This window comes from Camelus dromedarius, chromosome 15, assembly GCF_036321535.1.
Source record: "Camelus dromedarius isolate mCamDro1 chromosome 15, mCamDro1.pat, whole genome shotgun sequence".
NCBI lineage: Eukaryota > Metazoa > Chordata > Mammalia > Artiodactyla > Camelidae > Camelus > Camelus dromedarius.
Genome location: NC_087450.1, coordinates 57,761,207 through 57,770,533, shown reverse-complemented (window position 1 = coordinate 57,770,533; position 9,327 = coordinate 57,761,207). Strand labels below are relative to the sequence as shown.

At 48.9% G+C, this 9,327-nt stretch overlaps 1 long non-coding RNA gene across 2 annotated transcripts; it reads left to right on the top strand.

The window, feature by feature from the left end:
- The first annotated feature begins 642 nt into the window (after positions 1-642).
- LOC116157408 (uncharacterized) lies at positions 643-6,933 on the top strand. 2 transcript variants are annotated; one of them, XR_010384276.1, is made up of 4 exons: positions 643-1,204; positions 1,604-1,655; positions 1,904-1,953; positions 2,835-6,933. It is a non-coding gene; the product is annotated as an uncharacterized LOC116157408 (long non-coding RNA). The 2 variants fall into 2 exon arrangements; XR_010384277.1 differs by having other exon boundaries at positions 1,601-1,655.
- The last annotated feature ends 2,394 nt before the right edge of the window (positions 6,934-9,327 follow it).

The window sequence follows — 9,327 nt, the reverse complement described above, 5'->3', positions numbered from 1 at the left end:
TTCCTATTTTCAATAGCCAGGTTGTAGAGAAATTGTAGGGCTTCCACTTCCTTACAAAAGGAAGACTTCCAGCAATATTTGTATCTTTGCTCCTGTAGAATCCAGGAAGTCGTCTTAGACCAGAGGAGGTCAGCAGGTGGAGTGCGGTCACCTAGGAGATGGCTCTGTGACGTCATGTGTTACTCAGTCCCACCCTCAAACTGAGTGCCTAGAGGGCTGGGCCGGTGGGGACATTCCTGGTCTAGTCGGGGTCGGGGTACGGGTGGGAAAACAGGGGCCAGGTCTTGAGGAGCTTTTGATGCCACACTGTGGGATCTGAACTCGGTCCCTAAACCCACTGAGTACTAGCTGGGGAGTGACACGATCAGATGTGCATTTCAGGAAGGTCAGGGGTCATGGATGAAAGCTGCATGCTTTCAGTCTTTTGTTCATTTCACCGAGGCCTGGTGTCCACCTCACAGCTGGCACATCACAAAGCAGTGGTCACTCTGACAGTGCCCGATACATTCCAGTGTTTTCTACTCTATTCTCTTTCATTTGTTTTTCTGAAAATGCTGTTTGCAACCATCCACATTGATTTCCTGTCTCCCTGAATGTTTTTGATCTGCAGTTTGAACAGCGCTGGATTGGAGAGGGGGAGGCGGGGGCAGGAGGCTGGGTGGAGGCTGCTGTCACAGTCCAGCTGGGAAACAGCGGGTGTGTGGGGCGCCCGGCTCAGGGCAGACAGGGTGAAGGGTCCACACCACAGGCTTTGGCTCCCAGGGCGTGCGCAGCACCTTGAATCCCCAGGCTCAGCACATCCATCCTCCTCGGGAGATGAGGGGCAGCTCCCAAAACAACCAGAGGGGGCTGGTTATTGTGCCGCGCTGGGGATCCAGAAGATGTGGTTTCATAACTCAGACACACTGCGTGGTGTCTGAAAGTCATTTCATTAAATGTCGAGTGGAATCAAAATAGAAATTACATCTTTGGGACAAAGCCCGTTGAGCCAGGAGCCAGGCATTCTGAATTGGAACCAGAATAGTCTTCTGGAAGCTGAAACTGTGGATCCAAGGCAGCCTTGTCTACACAGCCATCTTCTCTCCTCTGGCTCACATCTAATCCCCAGACTTGGCAGGTGGTCCTGGAGCCCAGTCTGCTTGCAGGAGTCAGAGACAGTGGAAGGGAAATGGTGACAACAGCTCACCGCGGCTCACACTCCTAGGTACCTGCACTGTGCTAAATTGTCACGTGTATTATCTCTGATCCCCACGCATCATCTGGGAGGAACGCTTCTTGTGTTTGACAGCACTGAGGCTCAGGGAGGGCAAGGTATTGGCCTGAGGTCACACAGCTGGTAGAGGCAGCTGGGGTTTCAACTCCCAGGCCCACCTTCTTTTCTGGGTCCTTAGTTGCCTCTCCCAGCTTGCTCTTGGTTTTTGCAACTAGATGACCAAAATCGATTAAATCTGAGTATCTAGGGGAGGGACTTGGGCATGTTTAAAGCTCCCTGGCAATCCTAATGTGCAGTGAGGGCTGGGGACCACTGCTCTAGAAGGCGGGAAAGAGGTGTGAGTGGACTTTGTGTCTGCCCTTGGTCGCAGCCGGGTTGTCCATTCAGCAGGTGCGTGAGAAGGACCCTTTTCTGGAGTCATGGAGCCCCTCCCCTGCCCCAGGTTTGTGCTCATTCCCCCCTCCCCGCCCCTGCCCCAGGTGGGCCAGGTTTGGCGGACAGGAGAGCTGGGATGGGGTAGGGATGGAGCAGACCCTGAGGTGCCTGGGAAGCCCAGAGGGGAAGGCGGGGAGGAAGAGGGGAGGGTAGCGCCAGGGCTTTGCTCCAGTGGAGGGGGGACATCCCTGGGCATTACTTTTCTAATCCGTTACTTTTCACTTTTTTTCTCTGCTTATTTAAATATGTTTTAAGGTCATCAATTTTCCTTTGAGGACCATTTTAACTGAATCCCATAGGATCTGGTATGTGGTGTTTTCCTTATTATTCTTCTGCATATTCTGCACTTGGGGTTTGGGCGTCTTTGACTCACGAGTTGTCAGGATTTTCTTCCCTCAAGGTGGTAGCCTTCCCCACCAGGTTTTGTCATAAAGTTTTCGTTTTATTGCACTGTGATTAGAAAATGGTTTACATTATTTCTGCTTTTTGGAATTTGAGATTTTCTCCTTTTTACTTTGGAGTGATTTTCTTTTTCTATTTTTCCTTAGCTTTATTGAGGTACTATTGACATATAATCTGTGCACATTTAATGTGTACTGTTTAATAAGTTTGGACATTTGCATACACCCCAATCCAGCTACTGTCTCCATCACCCCCAGTTTCCTCACATCCTTTTGTAATTTCTCCCTTGGCTCTTCCTTAGCCACACCCTGTCCCCATGCAGCCACTGACCTGCCCCTAGGCAGCCACTGACCTGGCTCCTGCCACTATAGGTTAGTTTGCATTTTCTAGGAATTTATATAAATAGAAACTGATAGTATGATTTCTTTGTTGTCTGGCTTCTTTCACTTGTGTAATTATTTTGAAATTCACCCAGTTGTGTTTCACTAGGGTTCATGCCTTTTTAGAGCTGTGTAGTATTCCATTGTGTGGCCATACCACTGGTGTTTGTCCATTTACCTGTCGATGGATATTTGGGGTTTTCCATTTTGGGGCTATTATGACTAAAGCTGCTATGAACATTCATGTAGAAGTTTTTAAAAATTAATTAATTAGTTAATTAATTAGTAATTTTTACTGAAGTATAGTCAGTTTACAATGTTGTGTCCATTTCTGGTGTACAGTATCATGTTTCAGTCATACATGTACATACATGTATTTGTTTTCATACTCTTTTTCATTATAGGTTTCTACCATGTTGAAGTTTGAATGGACATATGTTTTCATTCCTCCTGGGCAAATAACTCAGATGCAGGATGATGGCTGGTGATGCAGTAAGTGTGTGTGTTTCACTTTTAAGAAACTGCAAAACTGTTTTCCAAAGTGACTGTCCCTTTTCCATGCCCATGAGCCCATGAGAGCAACGTGAGAGTGCTAGTTGCTTCTGTAGCGGCCGGTCTTTTTAATTTTATCCATCCAAAGTGGGGGTCAGGTGTATCCCCCTACATTTCCCTAATGGGTGATGACCTTGCACATCTTTGCTAATTGTCTATTCAAATCCCTTGTCTTATTAAGTTGTAAGGGTTCCTTCTATGTTCTAGATACAAGCCCTTTGTTAGATGTATGATTTGTGAATATTTCTCCAGTCTGTGCCTTCCCTTTCTATTTTCTTCACAGTATCTTGAAAAATCAAAGGTTTTTTAATTTTGGTGAAGTTGAACTTTTTTTTTTTTATAGTTTGTGTTTTTGTATCTTGTATAAGAAATTCTCTCCGACTCTAAGATACAAGGATTTTCTCCTGTGTTTTCTTCTAGAAGCTTGGTGGTTTTAGCTCTTATCTTTGGGCCCATGATCTATTTTTTAGTTAATTTTTGTTTGTGATGTAAGGCAAGGGGCTTGGGTTTGGTTTTTTTTTTGGCAAATGGTCGTCTTTGAGGTGGTTTCTAAAGGGAGAGATGGGATACACTGGCTCTTTTGCTGTGTCCAAGCCGCCAGGCCCTTTGCACTGGGGTTTCTTTAATGGGCAAGCTTACATTCTCCAACGGGGTGGAGTCTTGTGAAAATGGGAAGTTAAATTACAGAGAAAGAAATAAGCTAAATATCTGGCTTATCTGAGTGTCGTATGTTAAATTGCAACCTGGCCACGTGAGACTTCCTGGGCTGGGTTTTCTTCTCTCTTTGTTCTGCAGATGGAAGGAACTCAGTCCCTCCGTACAGCCAGCCGGTCAGCTACGAGTCAGCCCGGAGGAGTGAAGCAGACGCGGGCTGGAATCAGATGGACTGGATGTGTCCCCAGCCCAGACCCTTCCTGTCCGGCCTTGCTTTCCTCCATAAAGCGAGGGTGGAGCAAAATATCTGGTTTCCCACCCAACACTGCTGTCGGGTTCTAGAGTTTTCCTCCACTTTTTCTGATCCTCTCCCCTCTTCTGGTTTTTTTTTTTTTTTTTTCCCCTCCTCTCTTCTATTTCAGGCCAAAGTGTTTTTGCCTTGAAAGCTCTGATTTTCATTTGACGGGCAGCCACCCCAGAGCCATGGGCCACGAGCCATCGGGCCTGCCTTGAGTGACACCTGTCCTCTTTTTCCCAGTCTCTCCAGCACATGAGATTTCCTCTAGGACACTGCAAAGATTTTTTCCGGAGCTGGAGTTCCCCAGTTGCTGAGCCAGAGTTACTTGACCCCCACTGTGTCCCCAGAGAGGTGTAATTATGCCATCAAATTCTCATTGGCTCTGCTTCAAGGATAAGGAGGCTGCTGCCCAGAGAGGTTGTTCAACTTGTACAAAGTCACACAGGTCATCTTCCAAACCAGATCGTCTGACTCCAAAGTCCCCACCCCACACCGTTCTCCAAGGACTTGGCTCCTCTGGCCAGGGTCTGCCTGAGCCTGTGGGAAGAGCCCTGAAGGCACCCCGAGGAGCCCATCTAGACCTTAGAAATAGAGCTGCTCTTAAAACTAAATTTCAAGTCAGTCTATTATGTAACAGAGACGTGCATAGTCTTCTTAGAGGGCGAACAGCTCCCAGGGACACAAAGGAAGCTGAGTGAAGGCTGCGAGTAGAGAGATGGGCATGCTCAGCGGTGTGGCCCTTGGTGGTAGGGGGTCCAGCCGTGTTTTTTCTGGGATCAGGCACATCTGAGTCGTCTGGAGGGCTGGGGGACACCCCCCTAAGTCTTTTTGTCTCCTGGGAAGTGCTCACCTACAGAAAGAGAGAACAGAGGTACAACAGCCCACCAGTTCATCCATCCATCCATTCAGTGACTACTGAGCCTTGACTATGTGTGAGGGACTGTTCTGGAGTCTGGAGTGCACTGATAGAATGTTGGAGGGAGGGGCTGCAATAGAAGAGATGTCAAAAGGGAACAGGCAGTGGTCTTGGCAGGAGGTGGAGCCTGAGCTTCAGCAGCTTGAAGGGCCAGGGAAGCACACACCATTGCAGGCAGCAGGAGAGGAGAGCCATGCAGGGGCCGGCTCAGGGTGCTGTGCCTGTGCCCCAGGACCCCCAGGCCCTGTGACCCTCTCCAGAGAGAGGACTGGGAAGACTCCATCTCTGGGAGAAAGTAGTCCAGTCCTTGTCACACCTCATTTACTCATTGTCATTAAAAGCATGGCTTCTGGTTTATACATCAGCCATATAAGCCTGGCTAATGTGAGTCTTCCCTGGAAGCTAATCTGTGCTCTGGTTCTGGCACAATAGTGAGCTCTCTGAGTTGGGTCAGCTGAGGATAAATGCTGCCTCAGGAGGCTCTTGGGGAACGACCAGCCGGTTTCAGCCACCAAAAACTTACCAAGCAAGAAGTCATGTTTAGTTGAAGCACAAAGATCGTGAAGCCTAGTGGTGAGAAGCCAGATGAATTCCTATCACCCCAGGCTTTCCCACCAGGTTTTCCCCAGCTTTGGCAGCCTAAGCCAAGACTGGGGTCATGCATGATGTGAACTGGGAAGAGATCCATGTTATCTCTGCTGTTGTCTGAAAAAGAGTGTGGCTGGGGGCTGGTCCACTCCTTCCTGGAGTAGGAGGCAGTAGGTGTTGGCCCTGCCCTGGACTCACCTGTCTACCTGCTGTCTTCGGGTTTCCTTACTCCAGAGGGTGGTCACTGCAGGCCGGATTCCCATAAACTTCATATATTTGATTCTCAGTCTGCTCTGAAATGAGATTCTGGGATCCATTGTTTTTGGAGGTTTTGACAGAATGCACAAGGAGCCAGATAAAATTGAAATAAAATTGCAATCACTGAGTTAATGACTGTGACAATAAAAATAATTCAGAACCAAATTAATGCAACATTAGGGCTCATCATTATACTAATAATCTTCACACAGCAATACAAAAACAACAATTGTTTGGGGAGGAATGATTCATTCCATGGGAGAACAGAGTTTTGGGAAAATCTCAGAATTTCCTTCTGCAGTCTGAAGAAGGAGAAAGACAAGCTAAGGTTTCCTACTTACTGTGACAAAGAGATACTCCCTGTGCTTAGGGGGCACCCAGCTCACCAGGCGGGGACAGCCTTAAATGACTGTAAAGTGAAGTGGCCTTGGGAGGAAGAGGGCCATAGGGAAGGCTTCCTGGAGGCAGCAGCATTGAGCAGAGCCTGGAAAGAGGAGTAGCATCCATTGGGTCTCAACCCCTCCATGCCTCCCTCTCCTTTGCATCCAGCTGCAATCTGGCTTTTGTCCCTTCCTCACCTCCTAAATGCTCTTATCAAGTGACCTTCACATTGTGAGCAGATCCAGACACGGGCCCTAGGTCCTCATCTTCCCTGACTCCCAGCAAGCTTCCACGGCCTCTGGGTTCCCACCAGCATCACTGAACCCCTTCTCTGTCTCCTCTGCTGGCTCTGCTTCCCTTCTGACCTCTGAACACCTGCAGGCTCCAGGCTGAGCCGTCCCTTCACTCCTCCCTGTCTCCCAGCTCCCTGTCCATCGCATCCTGGACACTCACTGTCCACTCTTGACCCTTCTGACCGCCACCCTCAGGCTTCTCAATGTCTGTGCAACGCCTCCCTGCGGTGTCTAATACACGTTTTTAAAACCAGATTTCATAATACAGAAAAATGCACACCTCCTAAGAGCCTAGCTCGATGCCATTCCACAAAGTGAATACACTGGGGCATCAGCTCCCGGATCAAGAAAGAGAACGTTGCAGCTAAAGGGAGCCCCTCCTGGCCCCTGTGGCCTCACCACGCCGGCGTGGCCGTGGCCTGACTCTGTCACCTGAGATATTCTCCCCTGGCTTGGACTGAACATGAATGGAATCATAGGAAACCTGCTCTGGTGTCTGGCTTCTTCAGCTCCGTGTCGTGTTTGTGGGACTTGTAGCTGTAGTCCATCCTTTTTGTTGCTGTAGAGGGTATTTCATTGTATGAATATACCACAGTTTATTCATTCTGCTCCTGATTGGCCTTTGTGTTATTTCCATTTTTAGAATTAGGGATATTCCTGGTAGAGGAGGCTAACGGCTCAGTTTTACTCCTTACTTTGCAAACCACAGGGGGAGCTTGACGTGGTGAGGGTGGGGTGACGGTGACACACACATGGGTTAATGGGACCTGCGATACCATGGCCTCATGGAGGGCCTGCTGTTGGAATCTCAGCACCATAGGTGGCCTTTTTATTAAATAAAAAATGCATGAATTAATGAAGGAATAAATGAATGAATGAATGCATTTCCAAAAAGAACATTATTGCATGTCACCTTGTGTCAAATACTGTGCTGGCTGTTTTTATAAACGTTACCATATTTAATCCTTGGTGATGAGGTGATTTCCTTGATTTTATAGGTTGAAAAAAATGTTTAAGTCTCAGAGCATCCATGTCATTTAACTTCCCTGGGCTCAGTTTCCCCATCTGCGAAATGGCAACAATAGATCTCAGCAGGTTGTTGAGAGAATAACTGAGTGCTATATATAAAGCAGTCAGCATAGTCCTGGCACAGAAAAGGGCTTAATAAACTCTTGCCCATCATCTTTATGGTTCAAGGTCATGTAGCTTGTAAGTGGCCAACCCAGGGTTTGAACTTATGAACCTTACATCATCTCACTGCATCATTTCTACCACTGGGGATATGGGAGTGTGAAAAAGAGGTCTTGGCTTATCTTTCCAGCCCTGGCCCTTCCTCCTCTCTCCTGAGCTTTGTGATGTGATGGCGGGGCTTTTGCATGAGCCACCTCTGTCCCCTCCCTGCCTGTAATCTGGGCAGTGATTAAGCAGATCAGTTAAGACTCAGCCCTAGACTTCGATGTGGTGCCCTCCCTCCTCTAAACTCCCTTATCCAGAGGATGAGATTAGCATACAATTGTGGTCTCTGCTCACTAATTTCATTTTCTGTGTCTGGAGTAATAGGGCTTCTAGAACTCGCACACTAATTTAAATTCAAATAACAGCCAGCCTAGCATGTGACTTTGGAACTGGGGCTGAGGCTCTGCTCTGAGCAAGGCCTGGCTGCCCCCAGCAGAGGGGGTGGCACAGTGCTTCTGGGAGCAGCCTCCTCCAGCACGGGGTCAGTCGGCTGCTCGGTCAGCTGTGACCAAGTTGAAGCCACAGTGACTCAACCCCGGGCAAGCCTCTCTCCAGCACCTTCATCTCCGGAGAACCAACTCGTAATTAGAACAGTGACCCATAAAGAGCAGTGCCCCTGGGGGCCTGGTGGGGGCGTTAGCTCTTCGGATGGGACAGTCTCTTGGCTTCTTCCATTAATTCGTCATTTACATCATACTCTTGGGTCAAGAGATGTCAGTTTCAAATGGGGACCAAATCTGGCCCCACTTTTTAGTCACATCTGGTACTAAGAGGTTGTGGGGTGGGGCAGGTGGCATTTTCAAAAGGGACTGTGGCCCCAAATAGGACAGAACCACTTCCTTGGTCAGTGGAGATTTCCTTAATTCAAGGGTCAGTGGCTGAAGAGCTGTGAACAGTGGGCACCACATGGTCTGCATTACAAAATAATGATCAGGGCTCCCTGGGTGGCTCTTGCTCAGCCCCGAGGGACCCCAGGAGGCCACTGCAACACCTGGGAGACCCCAGGGGGTCAGCACAACATCTCACTCCATTGCTCCTGCCCGTCATTGGGGATGCACACTGAATTCCTTGTTTCTTCCAAAGCCAGTTCCCTTTGGCTAGCAGTGTTTGCTTCGTATCTCCGCCTGTTTCTAATGCTCAGGAGACTGAGGCTACCCTCCTCAGGGCTCTTCTCTTATTCAGTTCCACAAACAGCCTAGGCCAGCATCTGTGCTGGTGATACTGAGGTCAGACTCAGGGTCTTTCCATGAGGACCCCACAGACAGGCAGGCTGGGGGGGGGGGGGTGCTTTCCAAAGTAGGATTTTATCAGTGTAACCAGAAAAAAAACAGCTCTAAGAGGAATGAGATTTAGGAATCTCCGGGGTGAAACAGTTCAACAGGCTTCCTTCTTGCAGGACTGCTCAGAGCCTTTCTTGGCTGCTGAGAGGTGTGGGATGGGGCATTTCCCAAACACACGAGGGCATGACCCTCACTGCAGACATGCCATGTGGCGGCCTGGACCAGGCCATCTGGCCCTGTGAGGTGGGCAGCAGCATCTCCATCTTACAGATGAGGGACGGAGGTACGAGGAGGTGAGGGGCTTGCCCAGGTACACAGTTCGAAAGGGAGGCAAATTACAGCCGGGGATCCCTTGCTTGGACTGGTCCCTCTCAAACTGCTGGGCCCTGCAAGGCTGTTGGTTAATGGAATGGTCTGCAGCCCCCCTGTCAATGGCATGGG